Genomic DNA, 27,491 nt, shown 5'->3' with positions numbered 1-27,491 from the left:
AAAACATAGTCAGTAAGAAGAGTCAGTCTTCTTGTGCTTAAGTCGGCATCTGCCGCCGAGCCCAGGCACCATGCCGCTAACGAAGCGATTGCCTTTAGTGACATCTTTTGCAATAACGACTGCGCGAATCGACGGTATCTCGTAAGGACAGAAAGAGCAGCAGCTGCCGCCGAGCCCAGGCGCCGTGCCTAACACGCAGATGGTCCCCGGTTCGATTGCGGGCATAAAGCCGTTTTCGTCGCACTCAGCAAGACACTTGCTACGATCTCTACTGTGACCATTTAAATCAAACGTTCCATCAGCAGGGTGCACATGGCTCAAATGAAACGGTTTCAGAACTGGTTGTCGGATTTTAGCGCTGACTTGGAGGCCTGGAAATGCGCGAAACAGCCGCCGCCATGCGATTTGTTGCCACACCGTTGTACAAAACGCAAGGGCTCGTCTGGGATTTGAACCCGGGACCTCCTGCACCCGAAGCAGGATTCATACCCCTAGACCAACGAGCCTATTCGTTCCGAAAACGCACTGCATGTGAATGACGCCACCTTTGATTTAATTCCGATGCAGTTTCTGTGTTTCATCGTCAATAAGAAGGTCAGTGGGATATAGTAAACCTGAAGTGAAGCATCGGAATCTATAACTAGTGTCACAGGAATGGTTCAAAACATAGTCAGTAAGAAGAGTCAGTCTTCTTGTTCTTAAGTCGGCATTGTGCCTTTTGTATTTAATTCCGATGCAGTTTCAGTGATTCATCGTCAATATGAAGGTTCAAGGGATACAGTCAACCTGAAGTGAAGCATCGAAATCTATAACTAGTGTCACAGGAATGGTTCAAAACATAGACTGAAGAAGAGTCAGTCTTCTTGTACTTAAGTCGGCTTTGTGCCATTTGTATTAAATTCCGTTGCAATTTCTGTGTATCATCGTCAATAAGAAGGTCAGAGGGATACAGTAAACCTGAAGTGAAGCATCGGAATCTATAACTAGTGTCACAGGGAGGGTTCAAAACATAGACTGTAAGGAGAGTCAGTCTTCTTGTACTTAAGTCGGCATTGTGCCTTTTGTATTTAATTCCGATGCAATTTCTGTGTTTCATCGTCCATAAGAAGGTCCGAGGGATGCAGTAAACATCAAGTGAAGCATCGGAAAAAACACTAGTGTCACAGGAATGGTTCAAAACATAGAGAGTAAGAAGAGTCAGTCTTCTTGTACTTAAGTCGGCATTGTGCTTTTCTATTTAATACCGATGCGATTTCTGTGTCTCATCGGCAATAGGAAGGTCCAAGGGATACAGTAAACCTGAAATGAGGCATCGGAATCTATAACTAGTGTCATATGAATAGTTCAAAACATAGACAGTAAGAAGAGTCAGTCCTCTTGTACTTAATTCGGCATTGTGCCTTTTCTATTTAATTCCGAAGCAATTTCTGTGTTTCATCGTCAATAAGAAGGTCCAAGGGATACAGTGAACCTGAAGTGAAGCCTCGGAATCTATAATAGTGTCACAGGAATGGTTTAAAGCATAGTCAGTAAGAAGAGCCAGTCTTCTTGTACTTAAGTCGACATTGTGCCTTTTGTATTTAACTCCGATGCAATATCTGTGTTTCATCGTCAATAAGAACGTCCAAGGGATTCAGTAGACCTGGAGTGAAGCATCTGAATCTGTAACTAGTGTCACAGGAGTGGTTCAAATCATAGTCAGTAAGAAGAGTCAGTCTTCTTGTACTTATGTCAGCATTGTGCCTTTTGTATTTAATTCCGATGCAATTTCTGTGATTTATCGTCAATAAGTAGGTCCACGGGATACAGTAAACCTGGAGTGAAGCATCGGAATCTATAACTCGTGCCACATGAATGGTTCAAAACATAGACAGTAAGAAGAGTCAGTCTTCTTGTACTTAATCCGGCATTGTGCCTTTTCTATTTAATTCCGATGAAATTTCTGTGTTTCATCGTCAATTAGAAGGTCAGAGGGATAGAGTAAAGTTGAACTGAAGCATCGGAATCTATAACTAGTGTCACAGGAATGGTTCAAAACATAGTCGGTAAGATGATTCAGTCTTCTTGCCCTTAAGTCGGCATTGTGCCTTTTGTATTTAATTCCGATGCAATTTCTGTGTTTCAATGTCAATAAGAAGGTCAGTGGGTTACAGTAAACCTGAAGTGAAGCATCGGAATCTATAACTAGTGTCACAGGAATGGTTCAAAGCATAGTCAGTAAGATGAGTCAGTCCTCTTGTTCTTAAGTCGGCATTGTGCCTTTTGTATTTAATTCCGATGCAATTTCTGTGTTTCATCGTCAATAAGAACGTCCAAGGGATTCAGTAAACCTGGAGTGAAGCATCGGAATCTGTAACTAGTGTCACAGGAGTGGTTCAAAACATAGTCAGTAAGAAGAGTCAGTCTTCTTGTACTTAAGTCGGCATTGTGCCTTTTGTATTTTATTCCGATGCAATTTCTATGTTTCATCGTCAATAAGAAGGTCCAAGGGATACAGAAACCCTGAAGTGAAGCATCGAAATCTATAATTAGTATCACAGAAATGGTTCAAAACATAGACAGTAAGCAGAGTCAGTCTTCTTGTACTTAAGTATGCATTGTGCCTTTTGTATTTCATTCCGATGCAATTTCTGTGTTTCATCGTCGATAAGAATTTCAAAGGGATAGAGTAAACCTGAAGTGAAGCAACGGAATTTCTAACTAGTGTCGCAGGAATTGTTCAAAACATAGACAGTAGGAAGAGTCAGGCTTCTTGTACTTAAGTCGGCATTGTGCATTTTCTATTTAATTCCGAAGCAATTTCTGTGTTTCATCGTCAATAAGAAGGTCCAAGGGATACAGTGAACCTGAAGTGAAGCCTCGGAATCTGTAACTAGTGTAACAGGAATGGTTCAAAGCATAGTCAGTAAGAAGAGCCAGTCTTCTTGTACTTAAGTCGGCATTGTGCCTTTTGGATGTAATTCCGGTGCAATTTCTGTGTTTCATCGTCAATAAGGACGTCCATGGGATTCAGTAAACCTGGAGTGAAGCATCGGAATCTGTAACTAGTGTCACAGGAGTGGTTCAAAACATAGTCAGTAAGAAGAGTCAGTCTTCTTGTGCTTAAGTCGGCATCTGCCGCCGAGCCCAGGCACCATGCCGCTAACGAAGCGATTGCCTTTAGTGACATCTTTTGCAATAACGACTGCGCGAATCGACGGTATCTCGTAAGGACAGAAAGAGCAGCAGCTGCCGCCGAGCCCAGGCGCCGTGCCTAACACGCAGATGGTCCCCGGTTCGATTGCGGGCATAAAGCCGTTTTCGTCGCACCCAGCAAGACACTTGCTACGATCTCTACTGTGACCATTTAAATCAAACGTTCCATCAGCAGGGTGCACATGGCTCAAATGAAACGGTTTCAGAACTGGTTGTCGGATTTTAGCGCTGACTTGGAGGCCTGGAAATGCGCGAAACAGCCGCCGCCATGCGATTTGTTGCCACACCGTTGTACAAAACGCAAGGGCTCGTCCGGGATTTGAACCCGGGACCTCCTGCACCCGAAGCAGGATTCATACCCCTAGACCAACGAGCCTATTCGTTCCGAAAACGCACTGCATGTGAATGACGCCACCTTTGATTTAATTCCGATGCAGTTTCTGTGTTTCATCGTCAATAAGAAGGTCAGTGGGATATAGTAAACCTGAAGTGAAGCATCGGAATCTATAACTAGTGTCACAGGAATGGTTCAAAACATAGTCAGTAAGAAGAGTCAGTCTTCTTGTTCTTAAGTCGGCATTGTGCCTTTTGTATTTAATTCCGATGCAGTTTCAGTGATTCATCGTCAATATGAAGGTTCAAGGGATACAGTCAACCTGAAGTGAAGCATCGAAATCTATAACTAGTGTCACAGGAATGGTTCAAAACATAGACTGAAGAAGAGTCAGTCTTCTTGTACTTAAGTCGGCATTGTGCCATTTGTATTAAATTCCGTTGCAATTTCTGTGTATCATCGTCAATAAGAAGGTCAGAGGGATACAGTAAACCTGAAGTGAAGCATCGGAATCTATAACTAGTGTCACAGGATTGGTTCAAAACATAGACAGTAGGAAGAAAAAGTCTTCTTGTACTTAAGACGGCATTGTGCCTTTCCTATTTAATTCCGATGCATTTTCTGTGTTTCATCGTCAATAAGAACGTCCAAGGGATTCAGTAGACCTGGAGTGAAGCATCTGAATCTGTAACTAGTGTCACAGGAGTGGTTCAAATCATAGTCAGTAAGAAGAGTCAGTCTTCTTGTACTTATGTCGGCATTGTGCCTTTTGTATTTAATTCCGATGCAATTTCTGTGATTCATCGTCAATAAGAAGGTCCACGGGATACAGTAAACCTGGAGTGAAGCACCGGAATCTATAACTCGTGCCACATGAATGGTTCAAAACATAGACAGTAGGAAGAGTCAGTCTTCTTGTACTTAATCCGGCATTGTGCCTTTTCTATTTAATTCCGATGAAATTTCTGTGTTTCATCGTCAATAAGAAGGTCAGAGGGATAGAGTAAAGTTGAACTGAAGCATCGGAATCTATAACTAGTGTCACAGGAATGGTTCAAAACATAGTCGGTAAGATGAGTCAGTCTTCTTGCCCTTAAGTCGGCATTGTGCCTTTTGTATTTAATTCCGATGCAATTTCTGTGTTTCATCGTCAATAAGAAGGTCAGTGGGATACAGTAAACCTGAAGTGAAGCATCGGAATCTATAACTAGTGTCACAGGAATGGTTCAAAGCATAGTCAGTAAGAAGAGGTAGTCCTCTTGTTCTTAAGTCGGCATTGTGCCTTTTGTATTTAATTCCGATGCAATTTCTGTGTTTCATCGTCAATAAGAACGTCCAAGGGATTCAGTAAACCTGGAGTGAAGCATCGGAATCTGTAACTAGTGTCACAGGAGTGGTTCAAAACATAGTCAGTAAGAAGAGTCAGTCTTCTTGTACTTAAGTCGGCATTGTGCATTTTCTATTTAATTCCGAAGCAATTTCTGTGTTTCATCGTCAATAAGAAGGTCCAAGGGATACAGTGAACCTGAAGTGAAGCCTCGGAATCTGTAACTAGTGTAACAGGAATGGTTCAAAGCATAGTCAGTAAGAAGAGCCAGTCTTCTTGTACTTAAGTCGGCATTGTGCCTTTTGGATGTAATTCCGGTGCAATTTCTGTGTTTCATCGTCAATAAGGACGTCCATGGGATTCAGTAAACCTGGAGTGAAGCATCGGAATCTGTAACTAGTGTCACAGGAGTGGTTCAAAACATAGTCAGTAAGAAGAGTCAGTCTTCTTGTGCTTAACTCGGCATCTGCCGCCGAGCCCAGGCACCATGCCGCTAACGAAGCGATTGCCTTTAGTGACATCTTTTGCAATAACGACTGCGCGAATCGACGGTATCTCGTAAGGACAGAAAGAGCAGCAGCTGCCGCCGAGCCCAGGCGCCGTGCCTAACACGCAGATGGTCCCCGGTTCGATTGCGGGCATAAAGCCGTTTTCGTCGCACTCAGCAAGACACTTGCTACGATCTCTACTGTGACCATTTAAATCAAACGTTCCATCAGCAGGGTGCACATGGCTCAAATGAAACGGTTTCAGAACTGGTTGTCGGATTTTAGCGCTGACTTGGAGGCCTGGAAATGCGCGAAACAGCCGCCGCCATGCGATTTGTTGCCACACCGTTGTACAAAACGCAAGGGCTCGTCCGGGATTTGAACCCGGGACCTCCTGCACCCGAAGCAGGAATCATACCCCTAGACCAACGAGCCTATTCGGTCCGAAAACGCACTGCATGTGAATGACGCCACCTTTGATTTAATTCCGATGCAGTTTCTGTGTTTCATCGTCAATAAGAAGGTCAGTGGGATATAGTAAACCTGAAGTGAAGCATCGGAATCTATAACTAGTGTCACAGGAATGGTTCAAAACATAGTCAGTAAGAAGAGTCAGTCTTCTTGTTCTTAAGTCGGCATTGTGCCTTTTGTATTTAATTCCGATGCAGTTTCAGTGATTCATCGTCAATATGAAGGTTCAAGGGATACAGTCAACCTGAAGTGAAGCATCGAAATCTATAACTAGTGTCACAGGAATGGTTCAAAACATAGACTGAAGAAGAGTCAGTCTTCTTGTACTTAAGTCAGCATTGTGCCATTTGTATTAAATTCCGTTGCAATTTCTGTGTATCATCGTCAATAAGAAGGGCTGAGGGATACAGTAAACCTGAAGTGAAGCATCGGAATCTATAACTAGTGTCACAGGATTGGTTCAAAACATAGACAGTAGGAAGAAAAAGTCTTCTTGTACTTAAGACGGCATTGTGCCTTTCCTATTTAATTCCGATGCAATTTCTGTGTTTCATCGTCAATAAGAAGGTCCATGGGATACAGTAAACATGGAGTGAAGCATCGGAATCTGTAACTAGTGTCACAGGAATGGTTCAAATCATAGACAGTAAGATGAGTCAGTCTTCTTGTACTTAAGTCGACATTGTTCCTTTTTTATTTAATTCCGATGCAATTTCTGTGTTTCATCGTCAATAAGAAGGTCCAAGGGATACAGTAAACCTAGAGTGAAGCATCGGAATCTATAACTAGTGTCAAAGGAATGGTTCAAAACATAGACAGTAAGAAGAGTCAGGCTTCTTGTACTTAATTCGGCATTGTGCCATTTGTATTTAATTCCGACGCAATTTCTGTGTTTCATCGTCAATAAGAACGTCAAATGGATACAGTAAATCTGAAGTGAAGCATCAGAGTCTATAACTAGTGTCACAGGAATGGTTCAAAACATAGTCAGTAAGAAGAGTCAGTCTTCTTGTACTAAAGTCGTCATTGTGCCTTTTGTATTTAATTGCTACGCAATTTCTGTGTTTCATCGTCAATAAGAAGGTCCAAGAGATACAGTAAACCTGGAGTGAAGCATCGGAATCTATAACTAGTGTCACAGGGATGGTTCAAAACATAGACAGTAAGAAGAGGCAGTATTCTTGTACTAAAGTCGGGATTGTGCCTTTTGTATTTAATTCCGATGCAATTTCTGTTTTTCATCTTCAATATGAAGGTCCTAGGGATACAGTAAACCTGATGTGAAGCATCAGAGTCTATAACTAGTATCACAGGAATGGTTCAAAACATATTCGGTAAGAAGAGTCAGTCTTCTTGTACTTACGCCGGCATTGTGCCTTTTGTATTTAATTCCGATGCAATTTCTGTGTTTCATCGTCAATAAGATGGTCCAAGGGATACAGTATACCTGAAGTGAAGCATCGGAATCCATAACTAGTGTCACAGGAATGGTTCAAAACATAAACAGTAGGAAGAGTCAGTCTTCTTGTACTTAAGTCGGTACTGTGCCTTTTCTATTTAATTCCGATACAATATCTGTGTTTCATCGTAAATAAGAAGGTCAGATGGATACAGTAAATCTGAAGTGAAGCATCGGAATCTATAACTAGAGTCACAGGAATGGTTCAAAACATAGAGAGATGGAAGAGTGAATCTTCCTGTACTTAAGTCGGCATTGTGCCTTTTGTATTTAATTCCGATGCAATTTTTGTGTTTCATCGTCCATAAGAAGGTCCGAGGGATTTAGTAAACTCCAAGTGAAGCATCGGAATAAAAAACTAGTGTCACAGGAATGGTTCAAACATAGAGAGTAGGAAGAGTCAGTCTTCTTGAACTTAAGTCGGCATTGTGCTTTTTCAATTTAATTCCGATGCGATTTCTGTGTCTCATCGTCAATAGGAAGGTCCAAGGGATACAGTAAACCTGAAATGAAGCATCGGAATCTATAAGTAGTGTCATATGAATAGTTCAAAACACAGTCAGTAAGAAGAGTCAGTCTTCTTGTACATAAGTCTGCATTGTGCCTTTTGTATTTAATTCCGATGCAATTTCTGATTTTCATCGTCAATAAGAAGGTCCAAGGGATACAGTAAACCTGGAGTGAAGCATCGGAATCTATAACTAGTGTCTCAGGGATGGTTCAAAACATAGACTGTAAGAAGAGTCAGTCTTCTTGTACTTAAGTCGGCATTGTGCCTTTTGTATTTAATTCCGATGCAATTTCTGTGTTTCATCGTCAATATGAAGGTCCAAGGGCTACAGAAAACCTGAAGTGAAGCATCGAAATCTATAACTAGTCTCACAGAAATGGTTCAAAACATAGACAGTAAGCAGAGTCAATCTTCCTGTACTTAAGTATGCATTGAGCCTCTTGTATTTAATTCCGATGCAATTTCTGTGTTTCATCGTCAATAAGAAGGTCAGATGGATACAGTAAATCTGAAGTGAAGCATCTGAATCTATAACTAGTATCAAAGGAATGGTTCAAAACATAGACATCAAGAAGAGTCAGTCTTCTTGTACTTAATTCGGCATTGTGCCATTTGTATTTAATTCCGACGCAATTTCTGTGTTTCATCGTCAATAAGGTCCAAGGGATACAGTAAACCTGGAGTGAAGCATCGGAATCTATAACTAGTTTCACAGGAATGGTTCAAAACATAGTCAGTAAGAAGAGCCAGTCTTCTTGTACTTAAGTCGGCATTGTGCCTTTTGTATTTAATTCCGATGCAATTTCTGTGTTTCATCGTCAATAAGAACGTCCAAGGGATTCAGTAAACCTGGAGTGAAGCATCGGAATCTGTAACTAGTGTCAGAGCATTGGTTCAAAACATAGTCAGTAAGAAGAGTCAGTCTTCTTGTCCTTAAGTCGCCATTGTGCCTTTTGTATTTAATTCCGATGCAATTTTGTGTTTCATCGTCAATAAGAAGGTATAAGGGATACAGTAAACCTGAAGTGAAGCATCAGAATCTATAACTAGTGTCACAGGAATGGTTCAAAACATAGTCAGTAAGAAGAGCCATTCTACTTGTACTTAAGACGGCATTGTGCCTTTTGTATTTAATTCCGATGGAATGTCTGTGTTTCATAGCAATAAGAAGGTCAGAGGGATACAGTAAACTTGAACTGAAGCATCGGAATCGATAACTAGTGTCACAGGAATGGTTCAAAACATAGTCAGTAAGAAGAGTCAGTTTTCTCGTACTTAAGTCGGCATTGTGCCTTTTGTATTTAATTCCGATGCAATTTCTGTGTTTCATCGTCAATAAGAAGGTCAGTGGGATACAGTAAACCTGAAGTGAAGCATCGGAAGCTATAACTAGTGTCACAGGAATGGTTCAAAGCATAGTCAGTAAGAAGAGTCAGTCTTCTTGTACTAAAATCGACATTGTGCCTTTTTTATTTAATTCCGATGCAATTTCTGTGTTTCATCGTCAATAAGAACGTCAAATGGATACAGTAAATCTGAAGTGAAGCATCAGAGTCTATAACTAGTGTCACAGGAATGGTTCAAAGCATAGTAAGAAGAGTCAGGCTTCTTGTACTAAAGTCGGCATTGTACCTTTTGTATTTAATTGCTATGCAATTTCTGTGTTTCATCGTCAATAAGAAGGTCCAAGAGATACAGTAAACCTGGAGTGAAGCATCGGAATCTATAACTAGTGTTACAGGGATGGTTCAAAACATAGACAGTAAGAAGAGTCAGTATTCTTGTACTTAAGTCGGGACTGTGCCTTTTGTATTTTTTTCCGATGCAATTTCTGTTTTTCATCTTCAATAAGAAGGTCCTAGGGATACAGTAAACCTGATGTGAAGCATCGGAATCTATAACTAGAGTCACAGGAATGGTTCAAAACATAGAGAGATGGAAGAGTGAGTCTTCCTGTACTTAAGTCGGCATTGTGCCTTTTGTATTTAATTACGATGCAATTTCTGTGTTTCATCGTCCATAAGAAGGTCCGAGGGATTCAGTAAACCCCAAGTGTAGCATCGGAATATAAAACTAGTGGCACAGGAATGGTTCAAACATAAAGAGTAGGAAGAGTCAGTCTTCTTGAACTGAAGTCGGCATTGTGCTTTTTCAATTTAATTCCGATGCGATTTCTGTGTCTCATCGTCAATAGGAAGGTCCATGGGATACAGTAAACCTGAAATGAAGCATCGGAATCTATAAGTAGTGTCATATGAATAGTTAAAAACACAGTCAGTAAGAAGATTCAGTCTTCTTGTACATAAGTCGGCATTGTGCCTTTTGTATTTAATTCCGATGCAATTTCTGTGTTTCATCGTCAATATGAAGGTCCAAGGGCTACAGAAACCCGAAGTGAAGCATCGAAATCTATAACTAGTATCACAGAAATGGTTCAAAACATAGACAGTAAGCAGAGTCAGTCTTCGAGTACTTAAGTATGCATTGAGTCTCTTGTACTTAATTTCGATGCAATTTCTGTGTTTCATAGTCAATAAAAAGGTCAGATGGATACAGTAAATCTGAAGTGAGGCATCTGAATCTATAACTAGTATCAAAGGAATGGTTCAAAACATAGACTTTAAGAAGAGTCAGTCTTCTTGTACTAAAGTCGGCATTGTGCCTTTTTTACTTAATTCCGATGCAATTTCTGTGTTTCATCGTCAATAAGAAGGTCCAAGGGATACAGTAAACCTAGAGTGAAGCATCGGAATCTATAACTAGTGTCAAAGGACTGGTTCAAAACATAGACAGTAAGAAGAGTCAGTCTTCCTGTACTTAATTCGGCATTGTGCCATTTGTATTTCATTCCGACGCAATTTCTGTGTTTCATCGTCAATAAGAACGTCAAATGGATACAGTAAATCTGAAGTGAAGCATCAGAGTCTATAACTAGTGTCACAGGAAAGGTTCAAAACATGGTCAGTAAGAAGAGTCAGTCTTCTTGTACTAAAGTCGGCATTGTGCCTTTTGTATTTAATTCCGATGCAATTTCTGTGTTTCAACGTCAATAAGAAGGTCCAAGGGATACAGTAAACCTGGAGTGAAGCATCGGAATCTATAACTAGTGTCACAGGAATGGTTCAAAACATAGTCAGTAAGAAGAGCCAGTCTTCTTGTACTTAAGAAGGCATTGTGCCTTTTGTATTTAATTCCGATGCAATTTCTGTGTTTCATCGTCAATAAGAACGTCCAAGGGATTCAGTAAACCTGGAGTGAAGCATCGGAATCTGTAACTAGTGTCACAGCATTGGTTCAAAACATAGTCGGTAAGAAGAGTCAGTCTTCTTGTCCTTAAGTCGCCATTGTGCCTTTTGTATTTAATTCCGATGCAATTTTGTGTTTCATCGTCAATAAGAAGGTACAAGGGATACAGTAAACCTGAAGTGAAGCATCAGAATCTATAACTAGTGTCACAGGAATGGTTCAAAACATAGTCAGTAAGAAGAGCCAGTCTTCTTGTACTTAAGACGGCATTGTGCCCTTTTGTATTTAATTCCGATGCAATTTCTGTGTTTCATCGTCAATACGAAGGTTCAAGGGATACAGTAAACCTGAAGTGAAGCACCGGAATTTATAACTAGTGTCACATGAATGGTTCAAAACATAGTCAGTAAGAAGAGTCAGGCTTCTTGTACTTAATCCGGCATTGTGTCTTTTGTATTTAATTCCGATGCAATGTCTGTGTTTCATAGCAATAAGAAGGTCAGAGGGATACAGTAAACTTGAACTGAAGCATCGGAATCGATAACTAGTGTCACAGGAATGGTTCAAAACATAGTCAGTAAGAAGAGTCAGTTTTCTCGTACTTAAGTCGGCATTGTGCCTTTTGTATTTAATTCCGATGCAATTTCTGTGTTTCATCAACAATAAGGTCAGTGGAATACAGTAAACCTGAAGTGAAGCATCGGAGGCTATAACTAGTGTCACAGGAATGGTTCAAAGCATAGTCAGTAAGAAGAGTCAGTCTTCTTGTTCTTAAGTAGGCATTGTGCCTTTTGTATTTAATTCCGATGCCATTTCTATTTTTCATCGTCAATAAGAAGGTCCCAGAGATACAGTAAACCTAGAGTGAAGCATCGGAATCTATAACTAGTGTCAAAGGAATAGTTCAAAACATAGACAGTAAGAGGAGTCAGTCTTCTTGTCCTTAATTCGGCATTGTGCCATTTGTATTTAATTCCGATGCAATTTCTTTGTTTCATCGTCAATAAGAAGGTCAGTGGGATACAGTAAACCTGAAGTGAAGCATCGGAAGCTATAACTAGTGTCACAGGAATGGTTCAAAGCATAGTCAGTAAGAAGAGTCAGTCTTCTAGTACTGAAGTCGGCATTGTGCCTTTTGTATTTAATTCCGATGCAATTTCTGTGTTTCATCGTCAATAAGAAGGTCCATGGGATACAGTAAACCTGGAGTGAAGCATCGGAATCTGTGACTAGTGTCACAGGAATGGTTCAAATCATAGACAGTAAGATGAGTCAGTCTTCTTGTACTTAAGTCGACATTGTTCCTTTTTTATTTAATTCCGATGCAATTTCTGTGTTTCATCGTCAATAAGAAGGTCCAAGGGATACAGTAAACCTAGAGTGAAGCATCGGAATCTATAACTAGTGTCAAAGGAATGGTTCAAAACATAGACAGTAAGAAGAGTCAGTCTTCTTGTACTTAATTCGGCATTGTGCCATTTGTATTTAATTCCGTCGCAATTTCTGTGTTTCATCGTCAATAAGAACGTCAAATGGATACAGTAAATCTGAAGTGAAGCATCAGAGGCTATAACTAGTGTCACAGGAATTGTTCAAAACATAGTCAGTAAGAAGAGTCAGTCTTCTTGTACTAAAGTCGGCATTGTGCCTTTTGTATTTAATTGCTATGCAATTTCTGTGTTTCATCGTCAATAAGAAGGTCCAAGAGATACAGTAAACCTAACTAGTGTCACAGGGATGGTTCAAAACATAGACAGTAAGAAGAGTCAGTATTCTTGTACTTAAGTCGCCATTGTGCCTTTTGTATTTAATTCCGATGCAATTTTGTGTTTCATCGTCAATAAGAAGGTATAAGGGATACAGTAAACCTGAAGTGAAGCATCAGAATCTATAACTAGTGTCACAGGAATGGTTCAAAACATAGTCAGTAAAAAGAGCCAGTCTTCTTGTACTTAAGACGGCATTGTGCCTTTTGTATTTAATTCCGATGCAATTTCTGTGTTTCATCGTCAATACGAAGGTCCAATGGATACAGTAAACCTGAAGTGAAGCACCGGAATTTATAACTAGTGTCACATGAATGGTTCAAAACATAGTCAGTAAGAAGAGTCAGTCTTCTTGTACTTAATCCGGCATTGTGCCTTTTGTATTTAATTCCGATGCAATGTCTGTGTTTCATAGCAATAAGAAGGTCAGAGGGATACAGTAAACTTGAACTGAAGCATCGGAATCGATAACTAGTGTCACAGGATTGGTTCAAAACATAGACAGTAGGAAGAGTCAGTCTTCTTGTACTAAAGTCGGCATTGTGCCTTTTGTATTTAATTCCTATGCAATTTCTGTGTTTCATCGTCAATAAGAAGGTCCATGGGATACAGAAAACCTGGAGTGAAGCATCGGAATCTGTAACTAGTGTCACAGGAATGGTTCAAATCATAGACAGTAAGATGAGTAAGTCTTCTTGTACTTAAGTCGACATTGTTCCTTTTTTATTTAATTCCGATGCAATTTCTGTGTTTCATCGTCATGAGAAGGTCCAAGGGATACAGTAAACCTAGAGTGAAGCATCGGAATCTATAACTAGTGTCAAAGGACTGGTTCAAAACATAGACAGTAGGAAGAGTCAGTCTTCCTGTACTTAATTCGGCATTGTGCCATTTGTATTTAATTCCGACGCAATTTCTGTGTTTCATCGTCAATAAGAACGTCAAATGGATACAGTAAATCTGAAGTTAAGCATCAGAGTCTATAACTAGTGTCACAGGAAAGGTTCAAACATGGTCAGTAAGAAGAGTCAGTCTTCTGGTACTAAAGTCGGCATTGTGCCTTTTGTATTTAATTCCGATGCAATTTCTGTGTTTCATCGTCAATAAGAAGGTCCAAGGGATACAGTAAACCTGGAGTGAAGCATCGGAATCTATAACTAGTGTCACAGGAATGGTTCAAAACATAGTCAGTAAGAAGAGCCAGTCTTCTTGTACTTAAGAAGGCATTGTGCCTTTTGTATTTAATTCCGATGCAATTTCTGTGTTTCATCGTCAATAAGAACGTCCAAGGGATTCAGTAAACCTGGAGTGAAGCATCGGAATCTGTAACTAGTGTCACAGCATTGGTTCAAATCATAGTCAGTAAGAAGAGTCAGTCTTCTTGTCCTTAAGTCGCCATTGTGCCTTTTGTATTTAATTCCGATGCAATTTTGTGTTTCATCGTCAATAAGAAGGTATAAGGGATACAGTAAACCTGAAGTGAAGCATCAGAATCTATAACTAGTGTCACAGGAATGGTTCAAAACATAGTCAGTAAGAAGAGCCAGTCTTCTTGTACTTAAGACGGCATAGTGCCCTTTTGTATTTCATTCCGATGAAATTTCTGTGTTTCATCGTCAATACGAAGGTCCAAGGGATACAGTAAACCTGAAGTGAAGCACCGGAATTTATAACTAGTGTCACATGAATGGTTCAAAACATAGTCAGTAAGAAGAGTCAGTCTTCTTGTACTTAATCCGGCATAGTGTCTTTTGTATTTAATTCCGATGAAATGTCTGTGTTTCATAGCAATAAGAAGGTCAGAGGGATACAGTAAACTTGAACTGAAGCATCGGAATCGATAACTAGTGTCACAGGAATGGTTCAAAACATAGTCAGTAAGAAGAGTCAGTTTTCTCGTACTTAAGTCGGCATTGTGCCTTTTGTATTTAATTCCGATGCAATTTCTGTGTTTCATCAACAATAAGGTCAGTGGGATACAGTAAACCTGAAGTGAAGCATCGGAAGCTATAACTAGTGTCACAGGAATGGTTCAAAGCATAGTCAGTAAGAAGAGTCAGTCTTCTTGTTCTTAAGTAGGCATTGTGCCTTTTGTATTTAATTCCGATGCAATTTCTATGTTTCATCGTCAATAAGAAGGTCCCAGAGATACAGTAAACCTAGAGTGAAGCATCGGAATCTGTAACTTGTGTCAAAGGAATAGTTCAAAACATAGACAGTAAGAGGAGTCAGTCTTCTTGTCTTTAATTCGGCATTGTGCCATTTGTATTTAATTCCGATGCAATTTCTTTGTTTCATCGTCAATAAGAAGGTCAGTGGGATACAGTAAACCTGAAGTGAAGCATCGGAAGCTATAACTAGTGTCACAGGAATGGTTCAAAGCATAGTCAGTAAGAAGAGTCAGTCTTCTAGTACTGAAGTCGGCATTGTGCCTTTTGTATTTAATTCCGATGCAATTTCTGTGTTTCATCGTCAATAAGAAGGTCCATGGGATACAGTAAACCTGGAGTGAAGCATCGGAATCTGTAACTAGTGTCACAGGAATGGTTCAAATCATAGACAGTAAGATGAGTCAGTCTTCTTGTACTTAAGTCGACATTGTTCCTTTTTTATTTAATTCCGATGCAATTTCTGTGTTTCATCGTCAATAAGAAGGTCCAAGGGATACAGTAAACCTAGAGTGAAGCATCGGAATCTATAACTAGTGTCAAAGGAATGGTTCAAAACATAGACAGTAAGAAGAGTCAGTCTTCTTGTACTTAATTCGGCATTGTGCCATTTGTATTTAATTCCGTCGCAATTTCTGTGTTTCATCGTCAATAAGAACGTCAAATGGATACAGTAAATCTGAAGTGAAGCATCAGAGGCTATAACTAGTGTCACAGGAATGGTTCAAAAGATAGTCAGTAAGAAGAGTCAGTCTTCTTGTACTAAAGTCGGCATTGTGCCTTTTGTATTTAATTGCTATGCAATTTCTGTGTTTCATCGTCAATAAGAAGGTCCAAGAGATACAGTAAACCTAACTAGTGTCGCAGGGATGGTTCAAAACATAGACAGTAAGAAGAGTCAGTATTCTTGTACTTAAGTCGCCATTGTGCCTTTTGTATTTAATTCCGATGCAATTTTGTGTTTCATCGTCAATAAGAAGGTATAAGGGATACAGTAAACCTGAAGTGAAGCATCAGAATCTATAACTAGTGTCACAGGAATGGTTCAAAACATAGTCAGTAAAAAGAGCCAGTCTCCTTGTACTTAATCCGTCATTGTGCCTTTTGTATTTAATTCCGATGCAATGTCTGTGTTTCATAGCAATAAGAAGGTCAGAGGGATACAGTAAACTTGAACTGAAGCATCGGAATCGATAACTAGTGTCACAGGATTGGTTCAAAACATAGACAGTAGGAAGAGTCAGTCTTCTTGTACTAAAGTCGGCATTGTGCCTTTTGTATTTAATTCCTATGCAATTTCTGTGTTTCATCGTCAATAAGAAGGTCCATGGGATACAGTAAACCTGGAGTGAAGCATCGGAATCTGTAACTAGTGTCACAGGAATGGGTCAAATCATAGACAGTAAGATGAGTCAGTCTTCTTGTACTTAAGTCGACATTGTTCCTTTTTTATTTAATTCCGATGCAATTTCTGTGTTTCATCGTCATAAGAAGGTCCAAGGGATACAGTAAACCTAGAGTGAAGCATCGGAATCTATAACTAGTGTCAAAGGAATGGTTCAAAACATAGACAGTAAGAAGAGTCAGTCTTCTTGTACTCAATTCGGCATTGTGCCATTTGTATTTAATTCCGACGCAATTTCTGTGTTTCATCGTCAATAAGAACGTCAAATGGATACAGTAAATCTGAAGTGAAGCATCAGAGTCTATAACTAGTGTCACAGAAATGGTTCAAAACATAGTCAGTAAGAAGAGTCAGTCTTCTTGTACTAAGGTCGGCATTGTGCCTTTTGTATTTAATTGCTATGCAATTTCTGTGTTTCATCGTCAATAAGAAGGTCCAAGAGATACAGTAAACCTGGAGTGAAGCATCGGAATCTATAACTAGTGTCACAGGGATGGTTCAAAACATAGACAGTAAGAAGAGTCAGTCTTCTTGTACTTAAGCCGGCATTGTGCCTTTTGTATTTAATTCCGATGCAATTTCTGTGTTTCATCGTCAATACGAAGGTCCAATGGATACAGTAAACCTGAAGTGAAGCACCGGAATTTATAACTAGTGTCACATGAATGGTTCAAAACATAGTCAGTAAGAAGAGTCAGTCTTCTTGTACTTAATCCGGCATTGTGCCTTTTGTATTTAATTCCGATGCAATGTCTGTGTTTCATAGCAATAAGAAGGTCAGAGGGATACAGTAAACTTGAACTGAAGCATCGGAATCGATAACTAGTGTCACAGGATTGGTTCAAAACATAGGCAGTAGGAAGAGTCAGTCTTCTTGTACTAAAGTCGGCATTTTGCCTTTTGTATTTAATTCCTATGCAATTTCTGTGTTTCATCGTCAATAAGAAGGTCCATGGGATACAGAAAACCTGGAGTGAAGCATCGGAATCTGTAACTAGTGTCACAGGAATGGTTCAAATCATAGACAGTAAGATGAGTCAGTCTTCTTGTACTTAAGTCGACATTGTTCCTTTTTTATTTAATTCCGATGCAATTTCTATGTTTCATCGTCATGAGAAGGTCCAAGGGATACAGTAAACCTAGAGTGAAGCATCGGAATCTATAACTAGTGTCAAAGGACTGGTTCAAAACATAGACAGTAGGAAGAGTCAGTCTTCCTGTACTTAATTCGGCATTGTGCCATTTGTATTTAAATCCGACGCAATTTCTGTGTTTCATCGTCAATAAGAACGTCAAATGGATACAGTAAATCTGAAGTTAAGCATCAGAGTCTATAACTAGTGTCACAGGAAAGGTTCAAAACATGGTCAGTAAGAAGAGTCAGTCTTCTGGTACTAAAGTCGGCATTGTGCCTTTTGTATTTAATTCCGATGCAATTTCTGTGTTTCATCGTCAATAAGAAGGTCCAAGGGATACAGTAAACCTGGAGTGAAGCATCGGAATCTATAACTAGTGTCACAGGAATGGTTCAAAACATAGTCAGTAAGAAGAGCCTGTCTTCTTGTACTTAAGAAGGCATTGTGCCTTCTGTATTTAATTCCGATGCAATTTCTGTGTTTCATTGTCAATAAGAACGTCCAAGGGATTCAGTAAACATGGAGTGAAGCATCGGAATCTGTAACTAGTGTCACAGCATTGGTTCAAAACATAGTCAGTAAGAAGAGTCAGTCTTCTTGTCCTTAAGTCGCCATTGTGCCTTTTGTATTTAATTCCGATGCAATTTTGTGTTTCATCGTCAATAAGAAGGTATAAGGGATACAGTAAACCTGAAGTGAAGCATCAGAATCTATAACTAGTGTCACAGGAATGGTTCAAAACATAGTCAGTAAGAAGAGCCAGTCTTCTTCTACTTAAGACGGCATTGTGCCCTTTTGTATTTAATTCCGATGAAATTTCTGTGTTTCATCGTCAATACGAAGGTCCAAGGGATACAGTAAACCTGAAGTGAAGCACCGGAATTTATAACTAGTGTCACATGAATGGTTCAAAACATAGTCAGTAAGAAGAGTCAGTCTTCTTGTACTTAATCCGGCATTGTGTCTTTTGTATTTAATTCCGATGCAATGTCTGTGTTTCATAGCAATAAGAAGGTCAGAGGGATACAGTAAACTTGAACTGAAGCATCGGAATCGATAACTAGTGTCACAGGAATGGTTCAAAACATAGTCAGTAAGAAGAGTCAGTTTTCTCGTACTTAAGTCGGCATTGTGCCTTTTGTATTTAATTCCGATGCAATTTCTGTGTTTCATCAACAATAAGGTCAGTGGGATACAGTAAACCTGAAGTGAAGCATCGGAAGCTATAACTAGTGTCACAGGAATGGTTCAAAGCATAGTCAGTAAGAAGACTCAGTCTTCTTGTTCTTAAGTAGGCATTGTGCCTTTTGTATTTAATTCCGATGCAATTTCTATGTTTCATCGTCAATAAGAAGGTCCCAGAGATACAGTAAACCTAGAGTGAAGCATCGGAATCTGAAACTTGTGTCAAAGGAATAGTTCAAAACATAGACAGTAAGAGGAGTCAGTCTTCTTGTCTTTAATTCGGCATTGTGCCATTTGTATTTAATTCCGATGCAATTTCTTTGTTTCATCGTCAATAAGAAGGTCAGTGGGATACAGTAAACCTGAAGTGAAGCATCGGAAGCTATAACTAGTGTCACAGGAATGGTTCAAAACATAGTCAGTAAGAAGAGTCAGTCTTCTTGTACTAAAGTCGGCATTGTGCCTTTTGTATTTAATTGCTATGCAATTTCTGTGTTTCATCGTCAATAAGAAGGTCCAAGAGATACAGTAAACCTAACTAGTGTCGCAGGGATGGTTCAAAACATAGACAGTAAGAAGAGTCAGTATTCTTGTACTTAAGTCGCCATTGTGCCTTTTGTATTTAATTCCGATGCAATTTTGTGTTTCATCGTCAATAAGAAGGTATAAGGGATACAGTAAACCTGAAGTGAAGCATCAGAATCAATAACTAGTGTCACAGGAATGGTTCAAAACATAGTCAGTAAAAAGAGCCAGTCTTCTTGTACTTAATCCGGCATTGTGCCTTTTGTATTTAATTCCGATGCAATGTCTGTGTTTCATAGCAATAAGAAGGTCAGAGGGATACAGTAAACTTGAACTGAAGCATCGGAATCGATAACTAGTGTCACAGGAATGGTTCAAATCATAGACAGTAAGATGAGTCAGTCTTCTTGTACTTAAGTCGACATTGTTCCTTTTTAATTTAATTCCGATGCAATTTCTGTGTTTCATCGTCATAAGAAGGTCCAAGGGATAAAGTAAACCTAGAGTGAAGCATCGGAATCTATAACTAGTGTCAAAGGAATGGTTCAAAACATAGACAGTAAGAAGAGTCAGTCTTCTTGTACTTAATTCGGCATTGTGCCATTTGTATTTAATTCCGACGCAATTTCTGTGTTTCATCGTCAATAAGAACGTCAAATGGATACAGTAAATCTGAAGTGAAGCATCAGAGTCTATAACTAGTGTCACAGAAATGGTTCAAAACATAGTCAGTAAGAAGAGTCAGTCTTCTTGTACTAAGGTCGGCATTGTGCCTTTTGTATTTAATTGCTATGCAATTTCTGTGTTTCATCGTCAATAAGAAGGTCCAAGAGATACAGTAAACCTGGAGTGAAGCATCGGAATCTATAACTAGTGTCACAGGGATGGTTCAAAACATAGACAGTAAGAAGAGTCGGTATTCTTGTACTTAAGTCGGGATTGTGCATTTTGTATTTAATTCCGATGCAATTTCTGTTTTTCATTTTCAATAAGAAGGTCCTAAGGATACAGTAAACCTGATGTGAAGCATCAGAGTCTATAACTAGTGTCACAGGAATGGTTCAAAACATATTCGGTAAGAAGAGTCAGTCTTCTTGTACTTAAGCCGGCATTGTGCCTTTTGTATTCAATTCCGATGCAATTTCTGTGTTTCATCGTCAATAAGAAGGTCCAAGGGATACAGTAAACCTGAAGTGAAGCATCGGAATCCATAACTAGTGTAACAGGAATGGTTCAAAACATAAAAAGTAGGAAGAGTCAGTCTTCTTGTACTTAAGTCGGTACTGTGCCTTTTCTATTTAATTCCGATGCAATATCTGTGTTTCATCGTCAATAAGAAGGTCAGATGGATACAGTAAAACTGAAGTGAAGCATTGGAATCTATAACTAGTGTCACAGGAATGGTTCAAAACATAGAGAGATGGAAGAGTGAGTCTTCCTGTACTTAAGTCGGCATTGTGCCTTTTGTATTTAATTCCGATGCAATTTCTGTGTTTCATCGTTCATAAGAAGGTCCGAGGGATTCAGCAAACCCCAAGTGAAGCATCGGAATAAAAAACTAGTGTCACAGGAATGGTTCAAACATAGAGAGTAGGAAGAGTCAGTCTTCTTGAACTTAAATCGGCATTGTGCTTTTTCAATTTAATTCCGATGCGATTTCTGTGTCTCATCGTCAATAGGAAGGTCCAAGGGATACAGTAAACCTGAAATGAAGCATCGGAATCTATAACTAGTGTCATATGAATAGTTCAAAACACAGTCAGTAAGAAGAGTCAGTCTTCTTGTACATACGTCGGCATTGTGCCTTTTGTAATTAATTCCGATGCAATTTCTGATTTTCATCGTCAATAAGAAGGTCCAAGGGATACAGTAAACCTGGAGTGAAGCATCGGAATCTATAACTAGTGTCTCAGGGATGGTTCAAAACATAGACTGCAAGAAGAGTCAGTCTTGTTGTACTTAAGTCGGCATTGTGCCTTTTGTATTTAATTCCGATGCAATTTCTAAGTTTCATCGTCAATATGAAGGTCCATGGGCTACAGAAAACCTGAAGTGAAGCATCGAAATCTATAACTAGTATCACAGAAATGGTTCAAAACATAGACAGTAAGCAGAGTCAGTCTTCCTGTACTTAAGTATGCATTGAGCCTCTTGTATTTAATTCCGATGCAATTTCTGTGTTTCATCGTCAATATGAAGGTCCACGGGCTACAGAAAACATGAAGTGAAGCATCGAAATCTATAACTAGTATCACAGAAATGGTTCAAAACATAGACAGTAAGCAGAGTCAGTCTTCGTGTACTTAAGTATGCATTGAGCCTCTTGTATTTAATTCCGATGCAATTTCTGTGTTTCTTCGTCAATAAGAAGGTCAGATGGATACAGTAAATCTGAAGTGAAGCATCTGAATCTATAACTAGTATCAAAGGAATGGTTCAAAACATAGACATTAAGAAGAGTCAGTCTTCTTGTACTTAATTCGGCATTGTGCCATTTGTATTTAATTCCGACGCAATTTCTGTGTTTCATCGTCAATAAGAACGTCAGAGGGATACAGTAAATCTGAAGTGAAGCATCAGAGTCTATAACTAGTGTCACAGGAATGGTTCTAAACATAGTCAGTAAGAAGAGTCAGTCTTCTTGTACTAAAGTCGGCATTGTGCCTTTTGTATTTAATTCCGATGCAATTTCTGTGTTTCATCGTCAATAAGAAGGTCCAAGGGATACAGTAAACCTGGAGTGAAGCATCGGAATCTATAACTAGTGTCACAGGAATGGTTCAAAGCATAGTCAGTAAGAAGAGCCAGTCTTTTTGTACTTAATTCGGCATTGTGCCTTTTGTATTTAATTCCGATGCAATTTCTGTGTTTCATCGTCAATAATAACGTCCAAGGGATTCAGTAAACCTGGAGTGAAGCATCGGAATCTGTAACTAGTGTCACAGCAGTGGTTCAATACATAGTCAGTAAGAAGAGTCAGTCTTCTTGTCCTTAAGTCGAAATTGTGCCTTTTGTATTTAATTCCGATGCAATTTTGTGTTTCATCGTCAATACGAAATGTATAAGGGATACAGTAAACCTGAAGTGAAGCATCAGAATCTATAACTAGTGTCACAGGAATGGTTCAAAGCATAGTCAGTAAGAAGAGTCAGTCTTCTTGTACTAAAATCGGCATTGTGCCTTTTGTATTTAATTCCTATGCAATTTCTGTGTTTCATCGTCAATAAGAAGGTCCAAGAGATACAGTAAACCTGGAGTGAAGCATTGGAATCTATAACTGGTGTCACAGGGATGGTTCAAAGCATAGACAGTAAGAAAAGTCAGTATTCTTGTACTTAAGTCGGCATTGCGCCTTTTGTATTTAATTCCGATGCAATTTCTGTGTCTCCTTTTTAATAAGAGGGTCCTAAGGATACAGTAAACCTGAAGTGAAGCATCAGAGTCTATAATTAGTGTCACAGGAATGGTTCAAATCATAGTCGGTAAGAAGAGTCAGTCTTCTTGTACATAAGTCGGCATTGTGCCTTTTGTATTTAATTCCGATGCAATTTCTGTGTTTCATCGTCAATAAGAAGGTCCAAGGGATACAGTAAACCTGAAGTGAAGCATCGAAATCTATAACTAGTATCACAGAAATGGTTTCTAAACATAGACAGTAAGCAGAGTCAGTCCTCATGGACTTAAGTATGCATTGTGCCTTTTGTATTTAATTCCGATGCAATTTCTGTGTTTCTTCGTCAATAAGATGGGCAGAGGGATACAGTAAACCTGAAGTGAAGCATCGGAATTTATAACTAGTCTCTCAGGAATGGTTCAAAACATAGACATTAGGAAGAGTCAGTCTTTTTGTACTTAAGTCGGCATTGTGCATTTTCTATTTAATTCCGAAGCAATCTCTGTGTTTCATCGTCAATTAGAAGGTCTAAGGGATACAGTGAACCTGAAGTGAAGCCCCGGAATCTATAACTAGTGTCACAGGAATGGTTCAAAGCATAGTCAGTAAGAAGAGTCAGTCTTCTTGTACTTAAGTCGGCATTGTGCCTTTTGTATTTAATTCCGATGCAATTTCTGTGTTTCATCGTCAATAGGAACGTCCATGGGATTCAGTATACCTGGAGTGAAGCATCGGAATCTGTGACTAGTGTCACAGGAGTGGTTCAAAACATAGTCAGTAAGAAGAGTCAGTCTTCTTGTACTTAAGTCGCCATTGTGCCTTTCGTATTTAATTCCGATGCAATTTTGTGTTTCATCGTCAATATGAAGGTATTAGGGATACAGTAAACCTGAAGTGAAGCATCAGAATCTATAACTAGTGTCACAGGAATAATTCAAAACATAGTCAGTAAGAAGAGCCAGTCTTCTTGTACTTAAGACATCATTGTGCCTTTTGTATTGAATTCCGATGCAATTTCTGTGTTTCATCGTCAATACGAAGGTCCAAGGGATACAGTAAACCTGAAGTGAAGCACCGGAATTATAACTAGTGTCACATGAATGGTTCAAAACATAGTCAGTAAGAAGCGTCAGTCCTCTTGTACTTAAGTCGCCATTGTGCCTTTTGTATTTAATTGCGATGCAATTTCTGTGTTTCATCGTCAATACGAAGGTCCACGGGATACAGTAAACCAGGAGTGAAGCATCGGAATCTAAAACTCGTGTCACATGAATGGTTCAAAACATAGACAGTAAGAAGAGTCAGTCTTCTTGTACTTAATCCGGCATTGTGCCTTTTGTATTTAATTCCGATGCAATTTCTGTGTTTCATAGCAATATGGAGGTCAGAGGGATACAGTAAACTTGAACTGAAGCATCGGAATCTATAACTAGTGTCACAGGAATGGTTCAAAACATAGTCAGTAAGAAGAGTCAGTTTTCTTGTACTTAAGTCGGCATTGTGCCTTTTGTATTTAATTCCGATGCAATTTCTGTGTTTCATCGTCAATAAGAAGGTCCAAGACATACAGTAAACCTAGAGTGAAGCATCGGAATCTATAACTAGTGTCAAAGGAATGGTTCAAATCATAGAAAGTAAGAAGAGTCAGTCTTCTTGTCTTTAATTCGGCATTGTGCCATTTGTATTTAATTCCGACGCAATTTCTGTGTTGCATCGTCAATAAGAACGTCAGAGGGAGACAGTAAATCTGAAGTGAAGCATCAGAGTCTATAACTAGTGTCACATTAATGGTTCAAAGCATAGGCAGTAAGAAGAGTCAGTCTTCTTGTACTAAAGTCGGCATTGTGCCTTTTGTATTTAATTCCTATGCAATTTCTGTGTATCATCGTCAATAAGAAGGTCCAAGAGATACAGTAAACCTGTAGTGAAGCATTGGAATCTATAACTAGTGGCAAAGGGATGGTTCAAAACATAGACAGTAAGAAGAGTCAGTATTCTTGTACTTAAGTCGGCATTGTGCCTTTTGTATTTAATTCCGATGCAATTTCTGTGTCTCATCTTCAACAAGAAGGTCCTAGGGATACAGTAAACCTGAAGTGAAGCATCAGAGTCTATAACTAGTGTCACAGGAATGGTTCAAAACATAGTCGGTAAGAAGAGTCAGTCTTCTTGTACTTAAGTCGGCATTGTGCCTTTTGTATTTAATTCCGATGCAATTTCTGTGTCTCATCTTCAATAAGAAGGTCCTAGGGATACAGTAAACCTGAAGTGAAGCATCAGAGTCTATAACTAGTGTCACAGGAATTGTTCAAAACATAAACAGTAGGAAGAGTCAGTCTTCTTGTACATAAGTCGGTATTGTGCCTTTTCTATTTCATTGCGATGCAATTTCTGTGTTTTATCGTCAATAAGAAGGTCAGATGGATACAGCAAAACTGAAGTGAAGCATCGGAATTTATGACTAGTGTCACAGGTATGGTTCAAAACATAGACAGTAGGAAGAGTCAGTCTTCTTGTACTTAAGTCGGCATTGTGCATTTTGTATTTAATTCCGAAGCATTTTCTGTGTTTCATCGTCAATACGAAGGTCCAAGGGATACAGTAAACCTGAAGTGAAGCACCGGAATTTAGAACTAGTGTCACATGAATGGTTCAAAACATAGTCAGTAAGAAGAGTCAGTCTTCTTGTACTCAAGTCGCCATTGTGCCTTTTGTATTTAATTCCGATGCAATTTCTGTGTTTCGTCATCAATAAGAAGGTCCACGGGACACAGAAAACCTATAGTGAAGCATCGGAATATGTAACTCGTGTCACGTGAATGGTTCAAAACATAGACAGTAAGAAGAGTCAGTCTTCTTGTACTTAATCCGGCATTGTGCCTTTTGTATTTAATTCCGATGCAATTTCTGTGTCTCATCGTCAATAAGAACGTCAGAGGGATACAGTAAACTTGAACTGAAGCATCGGAATCTATAACTAGTGTCACAGGAATGGTTCAAAGCATAGTCAGTAAGAAGAGTCAGTCATCTTGTACTTAAGTCGGCATTGTGCCTTTTGTATTTAATTCCGATGCAATTTCTGTGTTTCATCGTCAATAAGAAGGTCAGTGGGATACAGTAAACCTGAAGTGAAGCATCGGAATTTATAACTTGTGTCACAGGAATGGTTCAAAACATAGATAGTAAGATTAGTCAGTCTTCTTGTCCTTAATTCGGCATTGTGGCATTTGTATTTAATTCCGACGCAATTTCTGTGTTTCATCGCCAATAAGAACGTCAGAGGGATACAGTAAATCTGAAGTGAAGCATCAGAGTCTATAACTAGTGTCACAGGAATGGTTCAAAACATAGTCAGTAGGAAGAGTCAGTCTTCTTGTACTAATTTGGCATTGTGCCTTTTGTATTTTATTCCTATGCAATTTCTGTGTTCCATCGTCAATTAGAAGGTCCAAAAGATACAGTAAACCTGGAGTGAAGCATCGTAATCTATAACTAGTGTCACAGGGATGGTTCAAAACATAGACAGTAAGAAGAGTCAGTTTTCTTGTACTTAAGTCGGCATTGTGCCTTTTGTATTTAATTCCGATGCAATTTCTATGTTTCATCTTCAATAAGAAGGTCCTAGGGATACAGTAAAACTGAAGTGAAGCATCGGAATCTATAACTAGTGTCCCAGGAGTGGTTCAAATCATAGACAGTGGCAAGAGTCAGTATTCTTGTACTTAAGTCGGCATTGTGCCTTTTGTATTTAATTCCGATGCGATATCTGTGTTTCATCGTCAATAAGAACGTCCAAGGGATACAGAAAACCTGAAGTGAAGCATCGAAATCTATAACTAGTATCACAGAAATGGTTCAAATCATAGACAGTAAGCAGAGTCAGTCTTCTTCGACTTAAGTCGGCATTGTGCCATTTGTATTTAATTCCGATGCAATTTCTGTGTTTCATCTTCAATAAGAAGGGCAGAGGGATACAGTAAACCTGAAGTGAAGCATCGGAATCCATAACTAGTGTCACAGGATTGGTTCAAAACATAGACAGTAGGAAGAGTCAGTCTTCTTGTACTTAAGTCGGCATTGTGCATTTTCTATTTAATTCCGATGCAATTTCTGTGTTTCATCGTCAATAAGAAGGTCCAAGGGATTCAGTGAACTTGAAGTGAAGCCTCGGAATCTATAACTAGTGTCACAGGAATGGTTCAAAGCATAGTCAGTAAGAAGAGCCTGTCTTCTTGTACTTAAGTCGGCATTGTGCCTTTTGTGAATGGTTCAAAACATAGACAGTAAGAAGAGTCAGTCTTCTTGTACTTAATCCGGCATTGTGCCTTTTGTATTTATTTCCGATGCAATTTATGTGTTTCATCGTCAATAAGAAGGTCAGAGGGATACAGTAAACTTGAAGTGAAGCATCGGAATCTATAACTAGTGTCACAGGATTGGTTCAAAACATAGTCAGTACGAAGAGTGAGTCTTCTCGTACATAAGTCAGCATTGTGCCTTTTGTATTTAATTCCGACACGATTTCTGTGTTTCATCGTCAATAAGAAGGTCTGTGGGATACAGTAAACCTGAAGTGAAGCATCGAAATCTATAACTAGTGTCACAGGAATGGTTCAAAACATAGACAGAAGAAGAGTCAGTCTTCTTGTACTTAAGTCGGCATTGTGCCATTTGTATTTATTTCCGTTGCAATTTCTGTGTTTCAGCGTCAATAAGAATGGCAGAGGGATACAGTAAACCTGAAGTGAAGCATCGGAATCTATAACTAGTGTCACAGGAATGGTTCAAAACATAGACAGTAGGAAGAGTCAGTCTTCTTGTACTTAAGTCGGCATTGTGCCTTTTGTATTTAATTCCGATGCAATTTCTGTGTTTCATCGT

The 27,491-nt window shown here is 39.2% G+C and overlaps 3 non-coding genes across 3 annotated transcripts; all 3 read right to left on the bottom strand.

The window, feature by feature from the left end:
- Window positions 1-434: 434 nt before the first annotated feature.
- Trnap-cgg lies at window positions 435-506 on the bottom strand. The gene has a single exon. It is a non-coding gene; the product is annotated as a tRNA-Pro (tRNA).
- Window positions 507-3,499: 2,993 nt separating this feature from the next.
- Window positions 3,500-3,571, bottom strand: Trnap-cgg. Its single transcript has one exon. It is a non-coding gene; the product is annotated as a tRNA-Pro (tRNA).
- A 2,136-nt stretch (window positions 3,572-5,707) lies between these two features.
- On the bottom strand, window positions 5,708-5,779 carry Trnap-cgg. Its single transcript has one exon. It is a non-coding gene; the product is annotated as a tRNA-Pro (tRNA).
- Window positions 5,780-27,491: the final 21,712 nt, after the last annotated feature.

The sequence above is a fragment of the Schistocerca americana genome, chromosome 1 (genome assembly GCF_021461395.2).
Source record: "Schistocerca americana isolate TAMUIC-IGC-003095 chromosome 1, iqSchAmer2.1, whole genome shotgun sequence".
NCBI lineage: Eukaryota > Metazoa > Arthropoda > Insecta > Orthoptera > Acrididae > Schistocerca > Schistocerca americana.
Note: the sequence above shows the minus strand (reverse complement) of the source record. Positions and strands in the feature narration are given on the sequence as shown.